Below are 26,355 nucleotides of genomic sequence, written 5' to 3'. Positions count from 1 at the left end.
TCCTCCTCACCAAGCACCGACATTGGGCACTTGCTCTGACTTAAGCTCCTCTCTCCCTTGAGTGTTCCTCTCCCTCTCGTGCTGCTCAAAATGATGCTTCAGTTTTAGCAGTGGAAAGGCATCCATTTATTTTTACTTTTTTTTTTTTTTTTTTTTTTGCGGTACGCGGGCCTCTCACTGTTGTGGCCTCTCCCGTTGCGAAGCACAGGCTCCGGACGCGCAGGCTCAGCGGCCATGGCTCACGGGCCTAGCCGCTCCGCGGCATGTGGGATGTTCCCGGACCGGGGCACGAACCCGTGTCCCCTGCATCGGCAGGCGGACTCTCAACCACTGCGCCACCAGAGAAGCCCTATTTTTACTTTTTTAACCCAGAATAAGATGCTAGTGGAGGAGACCACCTTCTAGTACTGGTGCAGCCCCATCACTCTGCTGGGCGGGTATGCTTGCTGCCCCTGGTACATGGAGTATATGGAGTCTTGTGACAGCGCCATGCTGCCAAGACAACTGTCCTGAGACAGCCTGGGCTGGGAGAGGTGGGCCTGACTCACCTGGGAGGGCTGGCTGATGGAGATGCAGCCTGTCCTCAGGGCACCCTGTGAGACAGCTTTGACGGCACATGCCCGGCTGGCCTGGCTGTTGAGGAGATCCCTCTGGCTGGCCCAGGAGGCCCAAAGCTGTTCTTCTAGAATCCCCCATGACCAGTCTTGCCTTTTGGGGTGCCCCACCTGTGGATGGCCTGTTAACTTGTCCAAAATACCCCGGTGGCAGCATGGGTGGCATGACCAGGTTGGAGGCCATGGGGACTGTTCATGGAGGTCATGAGGCTGGGGTAGGCACTGATCATGCTGATCTGGTCATGGGTCTGGAAGCACATGTTCAAAGGCTGGCCCTGGCTGCTCTGATCATAGACTGATCCTGGGATAATGGCTTTCCGGGGTCATACACGGATGTTGTCATGAAGCGGGCTCCAAGGTTGATGGTGATGACTAGCTTCCTGGGCTTGCTGAACTGCATGAGGCTCTCCTGCAGATCGTTCAGTGCCCCCGCCCCCAGCAGGTGGTTGTAGTTCAGCAGGTGGTTCCAGAGCAGCTGCTTGGACAGGGCCCCTGGGTTGCCCATAATGTGCTTTGGTCAGGGCCACATTAAGTGCCTGGGGTTGTTTAAAAATCCAATGCTTTGGTGCTTACCTGCCCACATGCAGAAGATGATAAAATTGTTCTTGAGCCCCTGAAATACATCCACGCTGCCATTCTCCACCTCTTGGTAGGGCTTGGTGTGCAGGGAGTTACTGAGCTGCATGTACTGCGCTGGTAGGAGCATTGGCCCTCATAGGACATGATGACGGACATGATGATGGCAATCTGGTCCAGCTTGGCAGCCGTCTTCATTAGGTTTGTGGTGATCTTTTCTGTTTGCAGCTTCTGGCCTGTTAGGTAGGAGGTACCTGACCTGATGATCTCCTCCTGGCCCTGGGTCACACAGAGCATCTTCACATGACCTGCTGCTGTTCTGACAAGGGTCCTTGCAGAAGATGTTGGACAGGAAGGCGCTGAGTGCAGGGTACCTCTGATCCTGGACCTGGAGGCGGATGATGCAGATGGGAAAGGTGCCCAGCACCACCAGGTACTCAAGGAGTGACTGGGACAGCCCAGCCTTGGCTGCCTTCTTGCATATCACCATGAGGCCCAGCTGGCAGTGGTCATCCACAAGGATCAGCTGCTCGGCTCTGAGGACACAGGGACCATGTACTCCAGGGCTCAGTGGCCTGGCTCCCTGTGAAACTGCCTCTTGGCAAGCTTTGGTCACCCGCATGTACAGCAGATGACATCTGTGTTCACAAGCACTTCCCTCTCAGGAGTCTGCTTCAGGGCCAAGTACCACTTCTGGTCTGCAGAGGACAGCTCCCAGGTCTTGTCCTTCAGCAACTGCAGCTTCTGGAGCTCTGGCATGCTACCTGTGTTCCTGACCTGCTGGTGCAGGGCCAGGATGCACAATGGGGAGCCGAGGACCCTGGCGCAGAGCTGCATGACTTTCAGCCTGGTCAGTGGATCTTCTTGGTCAGCTGATCCTTGGCTATGTTAGTTGGGGCACAGACTAGCACAGGCCCACTGAGCCAGATGGTAGATGATGGTGGCTGAGGTCACATCTTCCCTGTGCCTAGTGGTCCCTGGATCCAGCTCAGTGGTCTCTACAGCACCATCCTCGGAAAGTCAACGTGAGAGTGGTGGAAGTCTTGGAACTCTTGTGCTGTGAAGTACTTGGGCAGCTGGCACTCTCTGATCACGCCTAGCAGTTTACGGTAGATGTGGCCCAACACGGAGCTCTCCTCCACAGCAGATGTTTTCAACACTCTGCGTTCTGTCTAATGAGGCTGACCTCCACATGAAATCCACCTGGAAGTTATGAGTTACCGCCAAGGTACGCCCACAACTACTCTGCAGCTCAATGGTGATCTCATTGCCATAATTATCAGGAGCCTTGATGACATGGCCAATCCCTTTCCACAGGGGCACCAGGTCCCCTTTGTACCACAGACAAATCTTGTTCCCCTGCATGAGCTGCATGTCTCCTAACCAAATTATTACTAAAGCCTGATTACCAAAGTCAGTCTTGGGCAAAGTGAAGTAGGCAGTTCTCTTCTTGTTAAGGCCCAGGTGCCACCTGACAGTGATGTTACCTTGACTCTGGGACTCTTTCAGTTTCTTAGAGTGGTTGGTCTCCAGCTTGACCAGAGGGCCAAATATGTTCTGGTACTGGTAAGAGTCCTCCTTCCTGGGGATGATATGCTGGGGCCCTGCCTCCACCCCTGGCTTCTCCAGGTCCTCCAAGGTGGTGGAAGGATTTTCCTTGCAGAGCTACTCCAGCTGGCTCATCTACTCCCTGCTGATCTGTGAGCCCACAGCTGTTCCTGCTCAGAAGGGATTGTGATCAGCCAGGACAGGAAGTACTGGTCCTGGATCCGGGGTTTCCACTGTGAACCCTCTCATCTGATTTTCTTGAGGCTGCTCTGAGTGGCTTAGGGCTGGCTGCACAGTTGCCCCATGACCCAGGTGGCTTTGGTAAGAATGAAGCCAAGGAGGAAGACCTTGCTGCTGACATAGTCATAACACTCCAGAACCGTCTCCCCCGGGGCCCATCCTTGTGCAGAGTCATCTCTTTGCATTTTGCCCTCAGAGGTGACTTAGAATGTGGCTGCCAGAAGCATTTCCGTGATCTACTGAACCACTCTTGCTGGTATCACAGTAAACCATGCAGTCGGGATCGGGTATTCCCCAGTAGCTGCAGGCATGTATGAGACATCCTTCCTCTAACAAGTATCGTCTTCATCTTCTTTGAAGTTAAACTTGGCCGACTGGCTGGTCTTGCCCACGTTCTCATTCTCGCCTGGTTCTGCAGGATGCGCACGGGTCAGCCCACCTGCGAGTCCACCTGTCCCGCTGCAGCTTCTACACGGACCCGGCCTCTAGTGCTGCCACCTTGGGAGGCGCGTCTGTGTCTGGCTGGGGAAGGCGATCTCGGTGCATTCAAACTCCTAGCCCTGCGTGTCGAAGCCTGGGAGGTTGGCTTTCTGCGCACCCAGGAAGGTGCGCATGTGCGGGCTGGGCGGAAACGCCTCCAAGCTCAAGCTGCTGCCTTTTCGCTGCGCGGAGCTCTCAGCCACGTCGAGGGCTAGGCCGCTGCGTAGCTGGGCAGTATCCAAAGGGTCGCAACCTCGCGAGCCGCGCGACCAGAGCTGCTCTTGCTGCCCTCGGAGCCACCCGCAGCTCACAGCGACTGCAGGAACCGCCGTCGCCACGGCCTGTTGTAGGTACGTTGCTTTAATTTTACCTATTCTGTCGGATGTGAGGTGGTCTCCATTGCATCCTTGATTTCTGATATTATTTTTTGTTTTAGGAGTTCCATTTTATTCTTTTGATATAAATTCTAGTTTTCTAGTTGATTTCTCTATCTTGTCGTCCATTTTACAGTCATTTAAAATCTTTTTCTGAAAACCAGTAGCCGGATCACCTGTGCATCAGTTTCTATTGCCTCCCCCACCCCCCACCCCCTTATTTTTTATTTTGTATACCTGGTAAAGTTTTTATTGAATTACTAAAATTATGTGTAAAAATTACAGGGATTCTTGAAATGTTATCTTTCTCTAACGGGGATTTCTTTAGCTTCTGGCAGTCAATTAGGGTCGGCATGGATTACTTTAATTCAAACAGGCTGAGCTGATTCACAGCTGGGTTCAAGTCTGTAAGGCTGGTCTATTTCTGGCTTAACCTCAGCATAGACTGTAGCCCTTGTGGTGTCCAATTGAATACTTGGGGTTTTTATCAGAACGCCATCCTTTTGGTGGTTCTTTAATCCCATTTTTAAAATCTTCCCAGAGCCATGAAACTGAGAAAAATCCTGCATAGTTTCTCGAACTCATAGCAGCTAGTTTCTGCGCCGCTTCTGTGCTTCTCAGCCTATACTACTTACAAACTGTCAAGTGCCTCGAGGAAAAACGGCTTAGACTATTGGGCTCGGTTCTTTGAACTCTTCTCTCTGTAATCTTGGCCTTTTAGGTTCTGGCTGTCTTGATGCCCTTGAAGTCTAATTTTAGTCGTTTTAGGCTCATGACATTGCTGAAGTTCTTTAAAAGACTCTTGACTGTTTAAAGCACAAAACAGTAATAATGGGTATGGGGTTTATAGAATATGTTGAATTAAAACGTATGGCTAATATACAAGGAATTGAGTGGGGATTAAATGAAATTATACCATTGTATAGTTATTGTATTGTTCTTTAATATCTTATGAATTGAGACTGTGGTAAGTTAAGTGTGTGTATTACTATCTATAGGGTAACCATTACAACACGTAACAGTGGATGCACACAAAGAAGTATTGCTAAAAAAATCAATTAAATAGATAAAATTGGATAAAAATTATTCTGTAAGCACAGAAGACAATAGAAATAAATGAACGATAGAACACATAACAGATGGGACAGATAGAAAACAAATACCAAGTTAGTAGAATTAAACTGATCTGAACAAAACCGTAATTCCATTAAATGTAAGTGGACTAAATGCTCCATTAGAGAGAAGGAAATTACAAAACTGGATAAAAAGCAAGACCTATCTACATGTTGTTTACAGGATATATTTTATAATATCTAAAAACACAAATAAATTCAGTTTGAGGAGTGGAAAAAGATATATAAAGTGAGTACATCTATGACACAGAAATTCCGTTTCTAGGTATTAAGCCAAGAGAAATGAAAACATATGTCTATGAAAGTGTGTATAAGAGAATATTCATAGCAGGTTTATACAAAGTAATAGCCAAAGTTTGAAAACAATCCAAGAGGCCCATCAATACGAAAATGGGTAAAGAAATTGTAGTATATTTATACAATGGAATACTTAACAGTTAAAAAGAATGAACTTTTGATTGATGAAACAACATGGATAAATCTTAAAAATAGTATCTGAGTGAATGAATCTAGACGCAAAAGAGTACTTATATATGACTTCATTTTATATAAGTTCCAAGAACAGGCAGTTCTATACCATGTTAGTAGAAATGAGAAACTGGTTACCTCTGGGGAAAGCAGACTAACTGGAAAGGGGGAATGAGGGAAATTTTGGGAGTGATGGAAATGTTCTGTATATTAATTTCAGTGGTTGTTACCCAGTCATTGTCAAAATCATTGAACTGTACTATTAAGACATATGCATTTTATTTTTTGTGATTTATACCTCAACAAAAAGTATAAAGTGAAGCATCACTTAAAAGCAAATCTGGACTAAGACATTATTTTGTTCGTTTCTTAATAACAGAAGACAATAGGTGCATACAACTTGTAAAAAAATAATAAGGAAAATTGTGTTTCCAAAAATAGAGCTGGGTTTTTTGCCATCTTATTTTAGTGGATCAGTTAGTAACATATAACCAAATATGAGGCTGAAGCCCTTGAAAAATACAGTAGATCAATGAATTCCTTCTTCCAATGATATGGTTTTCACAGAACTCTTGAATTTAGGTCCAGTGCATATGTCATAATATGTGTCCAAAATATTGAATAAACAGGGGAAGGAAAGGGTTTGGGTTTAAAGCGTACAGTGTTTGTGCTTTGAGCTGTACGTTGAAAGTAAATAAAACATTAAATAAGGAAGTCTACTCCCTTATTTAAACGACACATACAATTGTTTTATAATTTGAACCGAAAGAAGATTTAACTAGAGCCTTCTATTCAAAAAGAATTTAAGACAGTATTATAAATATTTTCAAAGCTTTAAGGTAAAGGTGGATATAATGGATGAACAGATAGAGGTTCATAGTAGAAAAATGGAAACTAAAAAGGGGTCAAGTGGAAATTTGAGAAGTGAGATGAAATGAGGTCATAACAACAGACTGGACAGTGAGAAAAGGTCAGTGAACTTGCAAATCAATAGAAATAAACCAAACAAAAGCCCAGAGTGAAAAAAAATAAAAAGAGCAGTATTGACCTCTTTATTGTAGGACAGCATTGGTATTGAACACACATGGAATTGGATTCATGGAATGGAAGAAAAATTGCATTAGAGAAAAATATTTGGAGGCAAAATGGTGAAACCTTTTCTAAGTTAAAACACATTATGAAAGCTTAATTACTTATTGAATATGTAAGCTCTGTGTGACTTGTGAAGTAAATTTTTCTTATCCAGCAAACTGATATGCCATTGGAGTTATGATTTTAAGCTTTACCGAGATATAGTTGAAAAAAATCAACTACACATATTTAAAGTGTACAATTTGGTAAGTTTTGACATATGAATATACCTCCCACATTTACTTATGCTCATTTGTAATTCCTCTTGCTTATCCTCTCCCTGGTCCCCAGACAACCAGTGCTCTGAGTTCTGTCAGCAAGGGTTAGTTGGATTTTTCTGGAATTTTATATAAATGGAATGACGCATTATATACTACTTTTGTGTATGGTTTTTCCTTCACCCAGCTTAGTGATTTGGAGGTTCATCCATGTTGTATCTATAATTAGTTCATTCTTTTTTATTGCTAAGTAGTAATATAATTCTATTCAATGAATTTTTTTATTGATTCAAAATCAAATCTTTATTAAGTCTCCATTGCATCAGAAGTCTTTCCCACTCTTCATTTCTTTTTTTTTTTTAACATCTTCATTGGAGTATAATTGCTTTACAGTGGTGTGTTAGTTTCTGCTATATAACAGTGAATCAGATATACATATACATATGTTCCTGTATCTCTTCCCTCTTGCATCTCCCTCCCTCCCACCCTCCCTATCCCACCCCTCTAGGTGGTCACAAAGCACCGACCTGATCTCCCTGTGCTATGCGGCTGCTTCCCACTAGCTATCTATTTTACGTTTGGTAGTGTATATATGTCCATGCCACTCTCTCACTTTGTCACAGCTTACCCTTCCCCCTCCCCATATCCTCAAGTCCATGCTCCAGTAGGTCTGTGTCTTTATTCCCGTCTTACCCCTAGGATCTCCATGACCTTTTTTTTTTCTTAGATTCCATATATATGTGTTAGCATACAGTATTAGTTTTTCTCTTTCTGACTTACTTCACTCTGTATGACAGACTCTAGGTCCATCCACTTCACTACAAATAACTCAATTTTGTTCCTCTTTATGGCTGAGTAATATTCCATTGTATATATATGCCACATCTTCTTTAGCCATTCATCTGTTGATGGACACTTAGGTTGCTTCTATGTCCTGGCTGTTGTAAATAGTGCTGCAATGAACATTTTGGTACATGCCTCTTTTTGAATTATGGTTTTCTCAGGGTATATGCCCAGTAGTGGGATTGCTGGGTTGTATGGTAGTTCTATTTGTAGTTTTTTAAGGAACCTCCACACTGTTCTCCATAGTGGCTGTATCAATTTACATTCCCACCAACAGTGCAAGAGGGTTCCCTTTTCTCCACACCCTCTCCAGCATATATTGTTTCTAGATTTTTTGATGATTGCCATTCTGACCGTTGTGAGATGATATCACATTGTAGTTTTGATTTGCATTTCTCTAATGATTAATGATGTTGAGCATTCTTTCATGTGTTTGTTGGCAATCTGTATATCTTCTTTGGAGAAATGTCTATTTAGGTCTTCTGCCCGTTTTTGGATTGGGTTGTTTGTTTTTTGTTATTGAGCTGCATGAACTGCTTGTAAATTTTGGAGATTAATCCTTTGTCAGTTGCTTCATTTGCAAATATTTTCTCCCATTCTGAGGGTTGTCTTTTGGTCTTGTTTATGGTTTCCTTTGCTGTGCAAACGCTTTTAAGTTTCATTAGGTCCCATTTGGTTTTGTTTTTATTTCCATTTCTCTAGGAGGTGGGTCAAAAAGGATCTTGCTGTGATTTATGTCATAGAGTGTTCTGCCTATGTTTTCCTCTAAGAGTTTGATAGTGTCTGGCCTTAACATTTAGGTCTTTAATCCATTTGGAGTTTATTTTTGTAGCTCAGCTGGTAGAGCGGAGGACTGTAGGTGTTTGATTATCAGTGAATTTTTAAAACTGGTAATACTAAGCTATGGTGACGATTGCCTCAAGCAGAAGGTGAAGAGATTGATTGGGAAAGGCCTAGAGGGAAGTTTCTGTAGTATGGGTGCTGTTTATAGGGTGTACACATATTTTAAACCCCATTGGACTATATTCTTAAGATATGTGCATTTCACTGATTGTAATTTATACCTCATGAAAAGAAAAGAGAAGGCAGTGTATGAAAAATAACCAGGTATACTGCCTGATTGCCGTAATAGTTGATTGATATTATCATGTGCTTAGGTCAGTTATCTATTTTTAATGTTTTTGGTTATCCACAAGGACTATCTTTAGATAGGTTTTTAAAGCATTTTCCTGTGATTTAACTCTTCTGTGAATGCTAATTTAAGAAAAGTGTACTTTATCATAGCTTTTATCAAAATACTTTTACTCCCCCCAAGTTGGCTTTATGGAAATAAAATTTATGCCCCAAATTGACTATACCTATGATAATTCCCAATATATTAGAATGGAATTGCTAATGTTAAAGCCTCATTTTTATAATTTTTTCTTTATCAATAAAGTATAATAAAATACCAAGCATCCCTTATATCAGATAGACTTAAATTCTGTCATAAAAATTGAGATGTAGGGGCTTCCCTGGTGGTGCAGTGGTTAAGAATCTGCCTGCCAGTGCAGGGGCCACAGTTTCAAGCCCTGTTCCGGGAAGATCCCACATGCCATGGAGCAACTAAGCCCATGTGCCACAACTACTGAGTGTGTGCTCTAGAGCCCCTGAGCCACAACTGCTGAAGCCTGCATGCCATAACTACTGAAGCCCACGCACCTAGAGCCCGTGCTCCACGAGAAGCCACCGCAGTGAGAAGCCTGCACGCTGCGACAAAGAGTAGCCCCCACACGCAGCAACAAAGACCCAACACAGTCAAAAGTAAACATAAATAAATAAATTTAAAAAAATTGAGATGTTATTCAAACTAACTTGTAAATCAGATAATCTCAATTAAATAGCATATTTTTACTGAATGACAAGTGATTGAAATCTAAGCATTCATTTATTCATTTAAACATTTGTTAGCTACTTACTGTAAGAGTAGATGTACAGTTTTATGTGCTTTACCTACCGTAGGATATCTTTGGTCTTCTCAGTATTAAATGGTAGCTTCTATAGAAAAGTGATCACATTTTTTATACGGTCTGGTATATATAGCTCAATATTAAACTGTATATAATTAAGCTATATTCAGTATTAGAGTATTATTGAGTTTACCCAGTATTGCACTCAATATTATACTCTATATTAAGCTATATGTAACCTAAGTAAAGGGTGTTCTGTTTATCAGAGCCTCCTGGTGCCTGGACCACCTCTTGTAAACAGTCTTTTCTGTTCCATCTTCAGTTTTGTTTAAATGTCATTCATTATGGCAGAGCAAAAATGTATACTGTAGTGTCCAAGTGTCTTTGAAAAATAATTGCTCATCCAGATAAATCTATAGTGCCCCAGCTTGAGTTTTGCTTCTATAGGGTTTGGATTATTATGACTTTCCAATTAGAACCTCAGTACTATAATTACCATTTAATTATAATTTATCTCAGTACTTACTCTTCTTACCTCAATATCCCATCATCTGATGCTCTGATGGCAGCCAAAATGGGACCAGGAGCCTCAGTGCTGAGCTATTCTTGTGCTATGAGAGCTCTAACATTACTCTCCTGAATGGAAGGAGCTCTCCAGAGGTTTCTGTTTGGCCCTAAAAAAGATTCAAACTACTTGGCTTATCAGGCCTTCTGAAGAGTGGCCTCTTTTGGTTCCCTGACCTTGCTTCTGCCTCTCTCCCCCTTTGCTCATCACTCCAGTTGCTCAGGCCTTCCCTCTGACCGCAGTGACTGACAAACTCATTCCTGTGCTTGGGTACTTAGAACATTCTTCCTCAGATCTTCACAAGCCTGGTTCTTTCTTTCCTTTTCTTTTTGTCTTTAAATCAAAGTATAGTTGACTTATTATTTTAGCTTCAGGTGTACAGCATAGTGATTTGATATTTTTATATATTATCTGTATGTCTTCTTTGGAACAATGTCTGTTCAGGTCTCCTGCCCATTTTTAATTTGATTTTTTTTTGATATTGGGTTGTATGAGTTCTTTCTCTATTTTGATTATTAGTCTCTTATTACATATGTCATTTACAAATATTTTCTCCCATTCAGTAGGTTGTATTTTCCTTTTGTTGATGGTTTTCTTCACTGTGCAAAAGCTTTTAAGTTTAATTAAGTCCCATTTATTTATTTTTTGCTTTTGCTTTCCTTGCCTGAGGAGATAGATCCAAAAGTATATAGCTAAGACCTATGCCAAAGAGTGTGCTGCCTATGCTTTCTTCTAGGAGTTTTATACATTTAGGTCTTTAGTCCATTTTGAGTTTACTTTTGTATATGGTTTGAAAAAATGTTTTAATTTTATTATTTTACATGTAGTTGTCCAGTTTTCTGAACACCACTTATTAAAGAGACTGTCTTTTCCCCATTGTATATTCTTGCCTCCTTCATCGTAGATTAATTGACCATATGTGCATGGGTTTATTTCTGGTCTCTTTATGTTTTTCCATTGGTCTATATGTCTTTTTTTGTGCCAGTACCATGCTCTTTTGATTGCTGTAACTTTGTAGTATAGTCTGAAGTCAGGGAGCATAATACCTCAAGCTTTGTTCTTTTTACTCAAGATTGCTTTGGCCATTTGGGGTTTTTGTGGTTCCATACAAATTTTAGGATTATTTGTTCTAGTTCTGTGGAAAATGTCATGAGTATTTTGATAGAGATTGCATTAAATCTGTAGATTGCTTTGGGTAGTGTGGACATTTTAACAATATTAATACTTCCAGTTGATGAACATGGGATAGCTTTACATTTATGTGAATCATCTTCAGTTTTCTTCATCAGTGTGTTACGGTTTTAAGAGTATGTGTCTTTCACCGGCTTGGTTAAATTTACTCTTAGGTATCTTATTTATTTATTTATTTTGACTGCATTGGGTCTTAGTTGTGGCACATGGGATATTCGTTGAGGCATGCAGGATCTTTCGTTACAGTACACAGTCTCTTTGTTGCGGCGCTTGGGCTTCCCTCTAGTTGCAGTGCTTGGGCTTCTCTCTAGTTGTGGCATGCGGGTTTTCTCTCTCTAGTTGTGGCACGTGGGCTCCAGTGCATTTGGGCTCTGTAGTTTTGTGGCATGTGGGCTGTCTCGTTGAGGCATGCAAGCTCAATGTAGTTGTGGCACATGGGCTTAGTTGCCCCGCAGCATGTGGGATCTTAGTTCCTTGACCAGGGATCAAACCCGCATCTGCTGCATTGGAAGGTGGATTCTTTACCACTGTACCACCAGGGAAGTCCCAAGGTAGCTCATTCTTTTGATTCAATTATAAATGGGATTGTTCTCTTACTTTTTCTTTCTAATACTTTATTATTAGCATATAGAAAAACAGCAGATATCTGTATACTAATCTTGTATTCTACAACTTTACTGATTCATTTTTTACTTCTAATAGTCTTTTAATGGAGACTTTAGAGTTTTCTGTATGTATAATAGTATCATGTCATCTGCAAATAGTGACAGTTTTGCTCTGCCCTTCCAATTGGGATGCCTTTTATTTCTTTTTCTTGTCTGATTGCTGTGGCTAGGACATCCAATTCAATGTTAAATATAAATGGTGAGAGTGGATATCCTTGTCTTGTTCCGGATCTTTCAACTTTTCATGGTTCAGTGTGATGTTAGCTATGGGTATGTCGTAAATGGCCTTTATTATGTTGAGATCTGTTCTGTCTGTACCAACTTTGTTGAGAGTTTTTTTTATCATGAATGGATGTTGAATTTTGTCAAATGCTTTTTCTGAATCTTTTGAGACGATCATGTGATTTTTAGTCTTTGTTTTGTTAATGTGCTGTATCATCACATTGATTGATTTGCAGGTATTGAACCATCTTTGCATCCTGGGATATGTCCTATTTGATTATGGTGTATGATGCTTTTTATGTATTGAATTTGGCTTGCTAATATTTTGTTGAGTATTTTATCTATATTCATCAGAGATGTTGGCCTGGGATTTTCTTTTTTGCAGTGTCATTGTCTGGGTTTGGCATCAGGGTAATATTGGCCTCATAGAATGATTTTAGGAGTGTTGCCTTCTCTTCAGATTTTTGAAATAGTTTGTGAAGGATAGGTATTAATTCTTCTTTATATGTGGTAGAATTCCCCTTTGAAGACATGTGGTCCTGAACTTCTGTTTTTTGGGAGTTTTTTGATTACTGATTCAATTTCAGTACTAGTAATCAGTCTGTTCAGGTTATCTATTTCTTGCTGATTCAATCTTGGAAGCTTGTATGTTTCAATTTCTTCTAGGTTGTCCAATATGTTGGCATATAACTGTAGTATTCTGTTATGATTGTTTGCATTTCTGTGATACCAGTTTTAACTTTTCCTCTTTCATTTCTAATTTTGTTTATTTGGGTCCTCTCTCTTTTTTTCTTAATGTACCAGGATAAAGACTTATCAATTTAGTTTATCTTTTCAAAAAGTAGCTCTTGTTTTCATTGATATTTCTAGGGTTTTTTGTTTTTGTTTTTTTTGGTTTCTATTTATTTCACTCTGATCTTTATTATTTTCTTTCTTCTGCTGACTTTGGGCTTCGTTTGTTTTTCTTTTTCTAATTCCTTTTGATGGTTGTTTATTTGATATTTTTCTTGTTTCTTTAGGTAGATCTATATTGCTATACACTTCCCCCTTAGAATTGCTTTTGCAATGTTCCATAGATTTTGGAAAGTTGTGTTTTTACTTTCATTTGTCTTAGGGATTTTCTGATTTCCTCTTTGGTTTATCTGTTGATACATTTTTTAAAAATAGCGTGTTGTTTAGTCTCCATGCATTTGTGTTTTTTCTTCCTGTAATTGATTTCTAACTTCATACTGTTGTGGTCAGAAAAGATGCTTGATATAAATTATGTCCTCTTAAATTTACTGAGTAATGTTTTGTGGCCTAGCATGTCATCTATCCTGGAGAACGTTCCGTGTGCACTGAAAAAGAATGTGTATTCTGTTCTTTTTGGATGGAATGTCCTATAAATATCTATTAAGTTCATCTGGTCTAAAGTGTCATATAAGGTCTCTGTCTCCTATTGATTTTCTGTCTGGATGGTCTATCCATTGATGTAAGTGGAGTGTTACATCTCCTACTATTACTGTATTCCTGTCAGTTTCTCTCTTTATGTTTTTAATATTTGCTCTATATATTTAGGTGCTCTTATATTAGGTGCATGTGTATTTAACATGTTATATTCTCTTCTTGTATTGACCCATTTATCATTATATAATGCCCTTCCTCATTTTTTCATATAGACTTTTTTTAAAAGTCTACTTTGTGTTATATGAGTGTTGCTCTCCTGGGTTTCTTTTCACTTCCATTTGCATGGATATCTTTTTCCATCCTCTTAGTTTCAGTTTGTGTGTGTCTTTAGCTCTGAAGTTGGTCTCTTGTAGGCAGTATATAGATAGGTCTTGCCTTTTTATCTAGTTAGCTACCTTACATGTTTTGGTTGGGGCATCTAGTTCATTGACATTTAAAGTGATTATTGATTGGTATGTAATGGTTACCATTTTGTTACTTGTTTTTTATTTATTTTGTAGTTCTATTTTTTTTCTTCTTTTAGTCTCTTCCCTTGTGGTTTGATGATTTTCTTTAGTGTTAATGTTTGTATCCCTTTCTCTCTAATTTTTGTGCATCTGTTGTAGGTTTTTGATTTGCGGCTACCGCGGAGTTCATGTGTATTGACCTATAATTGTACTACTTGTTTTAAACTGATAATTATTTGAGTTCAAATCCATTCTAAAAGATCTGCATTTTTACTCCTCCCCCACGTTTTATGTTTTGATGTCATATTTTATATATTCATGCCTATCTCTTTACTGTCTATTGTAGTTATAGTTGACTTAAAGAGTTCTCTCTTTTAACCTTTGTACTAGCTTATTTAAATTGTTGATGCACTGCTTTTCTATATATTTGCCTTTACCAATGACTTTTTCCCTACCTCCATTTTCTTATTTCTTGTTGTAGCCTTTTCTTTTTCTCTTAAAGGAGAACTTTGAACATTTCTTGTAAGGTTGGGTTAGTAGTCATTAATTCAGTTTTTGCTTGTCTGGGGAACTCTTTATCTGTCCTTCAATTCTGAATGATTACCTTGCTGGGAAGAGTATCCTAGGTTGTAGGTTTTTTCCTTTCAGTAATTTAAATATATCATGCCACTCCCTTTTGGGCTGCAAAGTTTCTGCTAAAAAAATCAGGTGATAGCCTTATGGGCATGCCCTTGTATGTGATTATTTTTCTCTTGCTGCCTTTAAAGTTCTTCATTTCTAACTTTTGCTATTTTAATTATGACGTGTCTTCGTGTGAGTCTCTGGGTTCATCTTGTTTGGGTCTGTCTGTGCTTCCTGAACCTAGATATTTGTTTCCTCCTTCAGGTTAGTGAAGTTTTCAGCCATAATTTCATCAAATACATTTTTGGTCCCCTTCTCTCTCTCTTTTTCTTCTGGGACCCCTGTAATGAGAATGTTAGTATGCTTGATGTTGTCCCAAAGATTCCTTAACCTATCCTCATTTTTAACGATTTGTTTTTCTTTTTGCTGTTTTGATTAGGTGATTTCCACTTTTCTATCTCCCAATCGCTTATGCATTCTTCTGTATTGCCTAATCTATTGTTGATTCCTTTGAGTGTATTTTTCATTGCAGTTATTGAATTCTTCATCTCTGACTGGTTCTTTTTTATATTTTCTAGTTCTTTGTTGAAGTGCTGATTGTGTTCATCTATTCTTTTCCCAAGTTAGGTTAGCATTTTTATTACTATTGCTTTGAATTCTTTATCAGGTGAATTATCTCTGTTTCATTAGGAATTTTTTCAGGGGTTTTATCTTTCATTTGTAACATGTTCTGTTTTCTTATTTTGTTTAACTTTCCCTCTTTGTTTCTAAGAAATTAGGTGAAACAGTTACTTATCGCGGTCTTGACGGTATGTCCTTTTGTGAGAGTGTCCCTGTGTGTTCTGCATGTGCCTAGTGGCTTTGGTGAGACAGCTGGATCTGAAGTCATCCTGGACCACGACTTCCCTGGGGTGCGATGGCAGCCGCTGCCTTGGTGGGAATTTGGTAGGGTTTGAGTTGGAGGGGCTACAGCAGAAGCCATTTGAAAGCTGAGACTCCTAGGCTGAATGGTAGTCACTGCCCTATTGGGGTTGAGGCCAGTGCCCAAGCTGCTGGAACAGGAGCTCTGAGGGAGGTGATGGCAGCCTCTACCTTGTTTGGGGGCATGTCCGGTGCCCAAGGGTTTGGGGCTGCACTTGTGAGCTGGTTCCAGTTTTTCCCTGGTTTACTTGCCTTGGTCAGAGGCTGGGCTGGGGCTGCAGGCATTTGACCCACACTACTGAACTTGCTCTTCTCCTTGCCAAGTGCTCATAAGTGGGCACATGCTGGCAGTGGCAGTCTCTGCCCTGACCCATGGCAGGCTCCGGCCAAGCTGGTTCACCTCCTTCCTAAGTGTGCACAGGCACATGTGCTGGCAGTGGCTGTGAGTCTTGACTAAATTGCTTCTCTGCCCCTCCTACCAGACTCCCTGTGGCTCTTTCTTTATAGCCTTAGCTGTGGAAGAGCTGTTCTGGTGGTCTTCATATGGTTCTCAGTAAGGGTTGAGATATCACCACTCCCTGGGCTGGTCAGCCCTGGGTGGCAGGTGATTACATTGGATACATTTGGCCATTGAAGGAGCAATGTTTCTCTTTCTGGGAGAGGCACTTACTCTAGATGTAGATTTGCCTTTCCTGGACGCAGTGCATCTTCAGTCAAAACTACCATCTGAGGACTCACAGATAAGGCCTGGGTGGGGGAACTGTGGGGACCTCCTGGGGGTGAGGAGTGGGACAGGGGGCTGGTCCTCTGTCTTTGCTCACATGGAGACCCTCCTTGCCTCCACTTCCATCCAGGCCCTGCCTCACGTCCCAACTGGGTTTAAATAGCTCCTCCTCCAGGAAGCTGTCCTTGATGTCATCCCCTACCCCCACCCATTAATGGGATGGCTCTTTCCTGTTATGTGTATCAAACTCTCTCAACAAGTGTAAGATCCAAGGGTTAGAGCCAGAGAGGGTCCTGCCCATTGGGGTCCCTGATTTCTACACCTCCCTACAGTGAGACCACAGCTGCTCACCTCTCTCCTTTTCAGAAAGTTGATCACCTTGCTTTGGAAGGCAGACAGCCAAAGTCTGTCAGAAACAGACCTCTGAGCCCATAACTAGCCCCCATCCATACCCCTTCTCATACTGCACTACTGCCAGGGCCCAGCAGGGGACACACATGCCCAGAAGCAGGAGGTGGACCTGGGCTTGGCTCTGGGCTCCAGAGATGGGGGAACAGGGGAACTGAGGCCAGAGACCTTCTAACTCAACATTCTCTGATGACAAACGGGGAGACTCAGACCTTAGGCAGGAACGGACTCCCTCCTTTCTAACCACAGGATCCCCTCCACCCCATGCCCAGGCTCACTCACCTCCAGATAATCCTTCATCACAGTGTTCAGCTGCAGCAGGTAACAGGAATGTGTTGAGGAAGGGGATGCAGTCCTCTGCCATCAGGGTGGGGTTGGTAATGAGTGCCCACTCTCAGGTGCTGCAATGGACCCTCCACTGATAGCCCTCACCCTCAATCTCCTGGCCCAACCTAGGCTCCCACATGGAGCAGCTGGGACCCTTAGTAGCCTCCTCCAAATCTCCCTCCCATCCCCTGCCAGAACACCAAACTTCTAGTCACCTCTCAGGGCTGGCTTTTGGCACATTCCAGGCTACATGGTTCCTGACTCCTGCCCACCCCGAAACCATCCTGTACCTAGCTCTTCCAGACCCTCCTTCTGGTCACTTCCAGAGAAGTCAGTTCAGGTTCTCTGGCACCAGGATGAGGGCTGGAGAAGGTAGGGAGAAGTAGGTCCACACATCCACAGATTGAGGCGGACCTACAATGGAGGTAAGTTTCCAGGGGATGGTACAGCCCAGCCTCCGCTCTTGTCCCCAAGGTCCTGGGACCTTACCCACAGTTCTTTTTTACTACTTTCCTCCTGGAGTGGAAGCCACAAGGCCTCGCTTTTCCATGGGAATCAAAAGATGTGTGAGATCCAGTGTTTTGCCGGTCCCAACCCTCCTGTACTGTCCCACCCTGTTCTGTAGAGGCAAGAGGCCCCCTCCTTCCACACCCAGAGGCCACTCACTGTTTCAGTAAGTCCTGTGGTTCATCATCCTCATCAGAAAATAGGAAGATGCCTCCAGATGTGTAGAAGCCTATGATGGCATCACATGTGATGTACGTGGACAGGAGCTGTGTATGGTATCTAGTGTGCATGTCCAACTCTCTGTCTAGCATTGAGGCCCGGGGATTGTGTCTGCTTCATTCACTGAGTTATGTTAAGTATCTCAAAAACTGGCTGCATGCAGTAGGTGCTTGATCTGCATTTTTGAATGAATGATCTGCAAGCACAAGCATCCCAGATATCTGGGTGGTCCTGGGGCCCCTCTGCTGCTTCCGGAGATCCCTCATCTGGCAACAGCAAGGACAAGGATCAGATCAGCTAGAAGAAATCTCAGTCTCCTTGACAAATGGAAAAACGGGTTGCTTTCCACGTGTTTTTCCACACTGAGAAAGACCAGAGGTTATTGAGGGGTGAGGCGGATGTGTTTTAATGGGGGAGGGAGAAAAAATAAAGATGGACAACCATAAACATGGATGGACCTAGGGGGTTTCACTTATATGTGGAGTCTAAAAAACAAAACAAATAAGAAAACATACAAAACAGAAACAGAGTCACAGATACAGAGCACAAATATGTGGTTGCCAGAGGGGAGAAAAGTGGAGGGAGAAATAGGTGAGGGCAATTAAGAGGTACAGACTTCCAGTTGCAAAATAAGTGCGTCACGGGTATGACATGTACAGTGTGGGGGATAAAGTCAATAACTATGTACTATCTTTATATGGTGAAAGATCTTAATAGACTTGTGGTGATAATTTTGAAATGCGTAAAAATACCAAATCACTACATTGTGTAACAGGAGCTAACATAGTATTGTAGGTCATTTATACTTCAAAAACAAATGAACACACTTATAGAAGAAGAGATCAGGTTTGTGGTTACCAGAGGTGAGGGTTGGGGAGGGGAAACTGGATGGAGGCAATCAAAAAGTAGGAACTTCTAGTTATAAGATAAATAAGGACGAGGATCTGTATATTTTGTATCTGTATCAGGTAATAGATGTTCACTAAACTTTGGTAATCTTTTCATGATGTATTAAGTCAGATCATTATGGTGTGGACCTTAAATTTAAACAGTCCTGTATGGCAATTACATCTCAATAAAACTGGGGGAAAAAAGATGAATAACCATAGCGTGACTGGAAGCCCTTTCTGAGAGCTAGGTACCAGGTAAGCACCTGCCATGGGTGATCCATTAATCCCCACAAGAACCCTTTGAAGTTTATCCTTTACCATCCACTTTTTAGAGGAGCAAACTAAGGCTCCGATACATATGGTGACATTCCCAAAACATATAGTCGACAGTGGGCAGAACCACTACTGTGCCAAAGAGGCTGGGGACGCTCACCTCGTGAGCAGCTGGTCTAGGACCTGTTGGGCTGTGGTGAAGGCCGGCTATGTGAAAAGGAAGGTGGTGATGGAGTACTTCTACCTGGAAAGGCTGGTACCATGGACCCCAGCAGCTTCTCCATTGCACCTTCCTGGGGGGTGCTTACATCCTGTAGGCATTCTTTAGGTTAAAAGTGAACTCATCTTCATACTGGATGGGGCAAGGAGGGACATACCGTCAGTAGCATCACCTTGAACTCCTAGGGAGGATTGGGGTCTGGAGCTCACCCAGGAAATCCCAGCCCCTCAGGGCCATGTGCAATAGGAGGGACAGGAGTGCCCTCGCTGAAGAAAGTTCTGGCCTTTAAAAGTACAATTTGAGTTTGGTGGTGGGGAAGGGGGTGCATGCTTCGACACTTGTTACTATCTGGGCATGTTTTTAGCTGTGGAACACCTGACCTCCCTGTATTAATAGTCTTTATTAAGAGCATTATCCCAGTGAGTTCTCAACAAGCATCCCCATTATAGGGATGAAAACACAGAGGCTTAGGCATGTCAGATGGCTGCTCAAGGTCATGCAGGTCAGAACCCAGGACCTTCCAAGTCTAGGGCTGAATGAAATTTTATCTAAGCTACAGTGGCTTGATCTGCCCCTCACCCAGAGGGAATGGGTCTGGGGAAAACTTATTCCTCCCAAGTCTGGAAACAGTGTGCAGGGCAGACAGACTATGAGAGCCCTGCTTACTTCAAAAAGAAGACACTGAGTTTTCTTTCTTTCTTTTCTCTTTCTTTTTGCATTAAACGGAGTTTTGGGAACCTCATTTTGGAGATCCCAGATTTAGCAGAAGGACAAAATACAAAGATACTCATTGACTAGTGTAAAGTGGGAACAACTTGTCTCTTTAATTGCCTAGTGTATAGTGGAGACACATTTTTTCTGTAATATCCTGTGGCTATGTGAAGAGTGACTCTCTCCCCTCTGATGCAGCTGGTGGGGTGAGTGGAGGTCCAGATTTCCTTTGGGAGTGGGACTGTGGGCCACTCTAGTGGGAAGACTCTGGGAGGGCCTTGGGGGGAGAGGGGTTCTGAGATGAGATTCTGCGATACCTGGTCTTTTCAGGCTCTTGGGTGTTGGGACCCCTCTGTGCTGAGTCTGACCTCAGACCTGCCCTGATCATTGTTGGTGGCCTGATGCATCTGCCCCCTGCCAGTGAAATGGAGAAGGTAAACCCATTGACCAGCTCCTCAGCAATCTCCTGGGTGGAGCTCTGTGAAGGCAGTGCTCAAGTAGCCAGGCCAAGAGGCATCATGGGCCTGCCTGGACCTTGCTAGAGGGGGAAGCTGTGGAGAATTCCAGCCTTCATACATTGCTGGTGGGGAGGTAAAGTGATGGAGCACGTATGGAAAACAGCTCAGTAGTTCTGCAAAACTTAAACATGGAGTTACTCTATGACCCTACAATACTCTTACGTATATGCTGAAGAGAATTGAAAACATAAGTTTACATAAAAACTTGTACAGTCATGATCATAACAGCATTATTAATAACAGCTAAAAAGGGGAGACAACCCAGTGTCTATCAGTGGATGGGCAGATAAACAAAAAGTGGGATAGCTGTACAATGGAACATTATTCAGTCATAAAAAGGAATGAAGTACTGATACATGCTACCACGTGGATGAATCTTGAAAACATTGTGCTAAGTGATAGAAGTCAGTCCCCAAAGACCACGTAGTGTATGATTGCATTTATACGAAAATATCCAGCATAGGCAGATTCACAGAGATTCACAGTCATTATTGATTGCTAGGGACTGGGGGTGAGGGAAGAATGAGGAGTGACTGCTCATGGGTACGAGATTCCTTTTTGGGGTCATGGAAGTGTTCCACCAGTACATAGTGGGATAGTGGTACCACTCTATGAATATGCCACTGAATTACACACGTCAAAAGTACATTGTACGGTATGTGAATCATATCCCAGTAGGTATGTATGATATTTAAATTGCCTTGTGTGGTTAGTGGCTACATTGTTGGACAGCACGGTTAGACTGCTGGGCTCTGAGTCAGCTGGTTGTAACTCCCCATCTCCCACGGATCCTACCTTCAGTAGCTGATGTCTTTGGATATGAACGCTACACTGTATTCCGTGGCTCCCAGCACCAGGCATCTCCGTGTCTGCTGAGGTTTACGCAGGCTCTCTTCAGTATCTAAGCCAGTTGTGCTCACTGGTTTAGGAACAAGCAGGTTTTTAGGCAACAGCTGTATACTCCTAGGGCTCTCTTCCATAATAGCTAGGAACTGAGAGACTATGGCATATGGACACTTTACTTAACAGACAACGGAAGTCTCCAGAGTGATTAGACCCTGCACTGGAACTTATCTGAATGCTAAAACTTGACAGTAAGAAAAATGACTCTTGATATTGCTGTTTCAGAAGGGCTAGTTGAGTTGAAAGACAGGTTGTTTCCTTGGTGAGAATCCCTAGTCGAGGGGCATCAAAGAATTTTTAGCCACTGAGCACACTTCCTCATCTATTGATGCTTTTTCTTGTTTCACTGAGCACTAGCCTAGGTATGTATAGCAGAGGATACCCTGTTCCAGGGTATGGCTTAGCCATGTGGCCCTGGGCTAGGTACTGAACCTCTCTGTACCTTTTATTTTGTAAAATGGGAATAAGAACCTGTCTTCATGAATTGTTACAAAAAGTCACTCTCTGACTACCCAGTGTCCATAGGTCAGTCACTACGTGGGAAGAGAGTGAACACAGAACTCCATTCTTACTGAATCCTCAATACTTCCCTTGTTCCGCTGGTGTTTGGTGGTGCTTGGTTGGGCTGTGTCCTGGGAATAGAGTAAGTTGGCAACAGCGAATTTCAGCTGGATGTGCAGGGGGGCTGGGACTGCTTATTCCTTTGTCTGATGTCTCTACTTCTAGAGTACAAAAGTATCAAAATCCCTGTCAGGGGAAGATTTTAACCAGTCATCTCAGCCCGTCTACTTACCCCTGGCAATGTGGCCCGGGCTGGGCTTTTTAAGTGGGCTACAGAAGACCCTCCATCTGCCTGTACACCTTGAATTCTTTCATGTCTGTCTGTGCAGCTCTCCACCAAGCATTAAGAGAGTTCACTAGGACGTGAGGAGGAGACTGCACTTCTGGGGCATAGTTGTCAAGTGCAGGCTCTGACCTCCCCATCCCTTCTCCACGCAGCCCCCAAAGGATGAGCTTTCTAAAGCAGTACTCTGAGTGTGTCGTGTTCCTCCTCAAACCATTTCAGTGCCCGAGAAAGTCCCTGCTCACATCTTTAGCCACAACTGTCACCTCTCCCATGTCGAAGTGTATGCTCCAGCCGCACCAGACTTCTTACAGCTTCCCCAAATAGGCCTTGCTTTCTCTATCTTTTCCATTAGAGACACATGCAGCACAACTCCCCATCTCTTCCTTTAGTTAAGGTCCTGTTCTTCAGAGCTCAGTTTCTTCTTCATTTCCTCCAGAAAACTTTCCAAACCAGGGCTGTGTACCCCTCCGTGGGGTTCCCACAGGCTCTTGAAATTCTCTTAGGTAGCAATTGTCACAGTATATCATTAGTGCCTATTTACTTTCATGAAGTATTTCTTGAATGAATGAATCAATCAATGGATGACTCATAACTAGGGGCCTAAGACGTAAACCCAGATTCCTTCACATTTTGGGTTGGAAAAAATTGCCAGGTAAAATTAACCACTCCACGAATGAAATTACTGCTCACTGCATGACCACAGGCACACTGCTTCCCTTTCTGAGCTTCTAGCCTAGGCAGCTAGGGCACCGAAACTGCATTTTCTCTTCCTGCCTTCTGTTGGATATCACACTACCATGGGTCATCAACATGGGCTTTCAGAAAGCACCCTTTTTTTCCCTCCAAAGCCTTTGTCCATTACACTGCTACCCAGAAGCCCCATCCTTCTTTGTAGACCGATCTTTTTTGGCCATGAACCTTGTCTTCACCCCATGTCATGCTTGTAACATGCACGTCCACCATGTAGTCAGTGGCACCCAGTCAGTAGGATGGACGTTCAGAGTCTTGTCTAGAAACACTTGCTTTACCACTATGGGGTCCAGATTGAAAGAGAAGAGTGCCTTGATGATGACCAACATGGAGCCCAAACTAAGTACAGAGATCATGGAAACTCAGCCAGCACCATCTCCTGAGTTCCTGCCTTACAGAGCCAAAGACCTAGGGGAAAGCAGTGAGGAATTACCTGGTTGCTTCTCCTTGCAGGTTAGAGAAGAGACTCTGACATAAAAGGGAAGGCTTCTGGGAGTTGGGAATAGAAGCAGGAACCTGGATGTATTTTCACCATTATCATCCTGGTGTGTAAGAGAAACTCAGTGATTACTTTTTTAAAAACTTTACTGAAGTATAGTTGATTTACAATGTTGTGTTAATTTCTGCTATACAGCAAAGTGATTCAGTTATACATATACATACATTCTTTTCCATTGTGGTTTATCACAGGATATTGACTATAGTTCCCTGTGCTATACAGTAGGACCTTGTTGTTTATCCATTCTATATATACCAGTTTGCATCTGCTAATCCCAAACTCCCAATCCAACCCTCTCCCACTTTCCTCCCCCTTGGCAATCATGTTTGTTCTCTGTGTCTGTGAGTCTGTTTCCGTTTTGCAGAGAAGTTTGTGTCATATTTTAGATTCCATGTATAAGTGATATCATATGGTATTTGTCTTTCTCTTTCTGACTTCCTTCACTTAGTATGATAATCCCTAGGTCTGTCCATGTTGCTGCAAATGGCATTGTTTCATTCTTTTCTATGGCTGTGTAGTATTCCATTGTATATATGTGCCACATCTTTATCCATTCATCTGTCAGTGGACATTTAGCTTGTTTCCATGTCCTAGCTATTGTAAATAGTGCTGCTATGAACATTGGGGTGCATGTGTCCTTTTTAATTATGGTGTTGTCTGGGTATATGCCCAGGAGTGGGATTGCTGGATCATATGGAAACTCTAGTTTTAGTTTTTTGAGATGGGATGATTTCCTTTTTTCCACACCTCTCCAGCATTTAAAAAAATTTTTTTATTTTATATTGGGGAATAGTTGATTAACAATGTTGTTAGTTTCAGGTGTACAGCAAATGATTCAGTTATACATATACATGTATCTATTCTTTTTCAAATTCTTTCATACCCTCTCCAGCATTGGTTATTTGTAGACTTTTTAATTATGGCCATTCTGACCAGTGTGAGGTGGTACCTCATTATAGTCTTTTTTTTTTTTTTTTGCGGTACGCAGGCCTCTCACTGTTGTGGCCTCTCCCATTGCGGAGCACAGGCTCCGGACGCGCAGGCTCCGTAGCCATGGCTCACGGGCCCAGCCGCTCCGCGGCTCGTGGGATCTTCCCGGACTGGGGCACGAACCCGTGTCCCCTGCTTTGGCAGGCGGACTCTCAACCACTGTGCCACCAGGGAAGCCCCTCATTGTGGTTTTGATTCGCATTTCTCTAATAATTAGTGATGATCACATGGCAACTCTAGTTTTTTTGAGGAACATCCATACCATTTTCTGTAGTGGCTGCACCAATTTACATTCCCACCAGTTTACCTTCTTGTCTTAGATGTCCTTCATGTTGACTGAAAAAAAAATGCACACCATATGAGCTGTGAGGTGAGTTTTTTCAGGGTGTTACTGAGGACTGTGGCTCAGGAGACAGCCTCTCAGATAGCTCTGAGGAACTGCTCTGAAGAGGTAGCGGAGGAGCCAGGAGATATATATATGAATTTTGGCTAAGGGATGCCTGCAGTCAAGATTTTGGTGAAAAGTTACTGCTAGTCATTACAGGGTTTCCTGGGAATGCAAAGTTTGGTCCATGAACTAGAATATAATAGGTATGCAACAAAATTTATTTTTGCTTTTGTTTCCCTTGCCTGAGGGGACAGATCCAAAAATATATTGCTAAGACCTTTGTCAAAGAGCGTACTGCCTATGTTTTCTTCTAGGATTTTTATGGTTTCAGCTCTTACATTTAGGTCTTTAATCCATTTTGAATTTGTTTTTTGTATATGGTGCAAGAAAATTTCTAAGTTCATTCTTTTACACATAACTGTCCAGTTTTCCCAATACCACTTAATAAAGAGATTGTATTTTCCCCATTGTATTTTCTTGCTTCCTTTGTCATAGATTATTTACTGTATGTACATGGGTTTATTTCTGGGCTCTCTATTCTGTTCCATTGATTGATGTGTCTGTTTTTGTGCCAGGACCATACTATTTTGCTTACTATAGCTTCATAGTATAATCTGAAGTTGGAAAGCATAATACCTCTGACTTTGTTCTTTTTGTCTCAAAATTTCTCTGGCTATTTAGGGTTTTTGTGGTTCCATACAAATTTTAGGATCATTTGTTCTAGTTCTGTGAAAAATGTCATGGCTATTTTGATAGAAATTTCATTAAATCTGTAGATTGCTTTGGGCACTATGAACATTTTAACAATATTAATTCTTCCAATCTGTGAACATAGGATATTTTTCCATATATTTTTAATGTCTTCAGTTTCCTTCATCAGTGTCTTAGAGTTGTCAGAGTATGTGTATTTCACTTCTTTGGCTAAATTTATTCCTTTTTGGTGTGATTATAAATGAGATCTTTTTTGTGATTTCTCTTTCTGATAGTTCATTATTAGTGTATGGAAATGCATCATATTTCTGTATATTAATCTTTTATCTTTCAACTTAACTGAATCCAGTACTAGTACTTTATTTAACTTATTAATTTATTTGATAATAAGTTTATAAAATTTAATAAATAAATTAAAATTAAATATAAAAATTTTAAATTATTTAATAAATTTATATTTAATAATAAATTTATTTATTCAATAAAGTACTATTACTTTATTAGTATGAACAGTTTTTTTGTGGCATGTTGAGGGTTTTCTACATATAGTATCATGTCATCTGCAAATAGTGACAGTTTTACTTCTTCTCTTCCAATTTAGATGCCTTTTGTTTTTTTTCTTGTCTGACTGTCACAGCTAGGACTTCTAGTACTATGTTAAACAGAAATGGTGAGAATGGGCATTCTTGCTTTGTTCCTGATCTTAGAGAAAAAGCTTTTAGCTTTTCACCATCGAGTATGATGTTAGCTATTGCTTTTTCATAAATAGCCTTTATTGTGTTGAGATATGTTCTGTTCATACCAACTTTGTTGAGAGTT

The 26,355-nt window shown here is 42.0% G+C and overlaps 1 pseudogene; it reads right to left on the bottom strand.

Annotated features, from left to right (window-relative positions):
- Positions 1 to 401: 401 nt before the first annotated feature.
- On the bottom strand, positions 402 to 17,907 carry LOC115860012 (regulator of nonsense transcripts 1 pseudogene; annotated as a pseudogene).
- Positions 17,908 to 26,355: the final 8,448 nt, after the last annotated feature.

This window comes from Globicephala melas, chromosome 3 (genome assembly GCF_963455315.2).
Source record: "Globicephala melas chromosome 3, mGloMel1.2, whole genome shotgun sequence".
NCBI lineage: Eukaryota > Metazoa > Chordata > Mammalia > Artiodactyla > Delphinidae > Globicephala > Globicephala melas.
The sequence above is the reverse complement of the archived record's forward strand: the minus strand, read 5'-3'. Positions and strand labels throughout refer to the sequence as shown.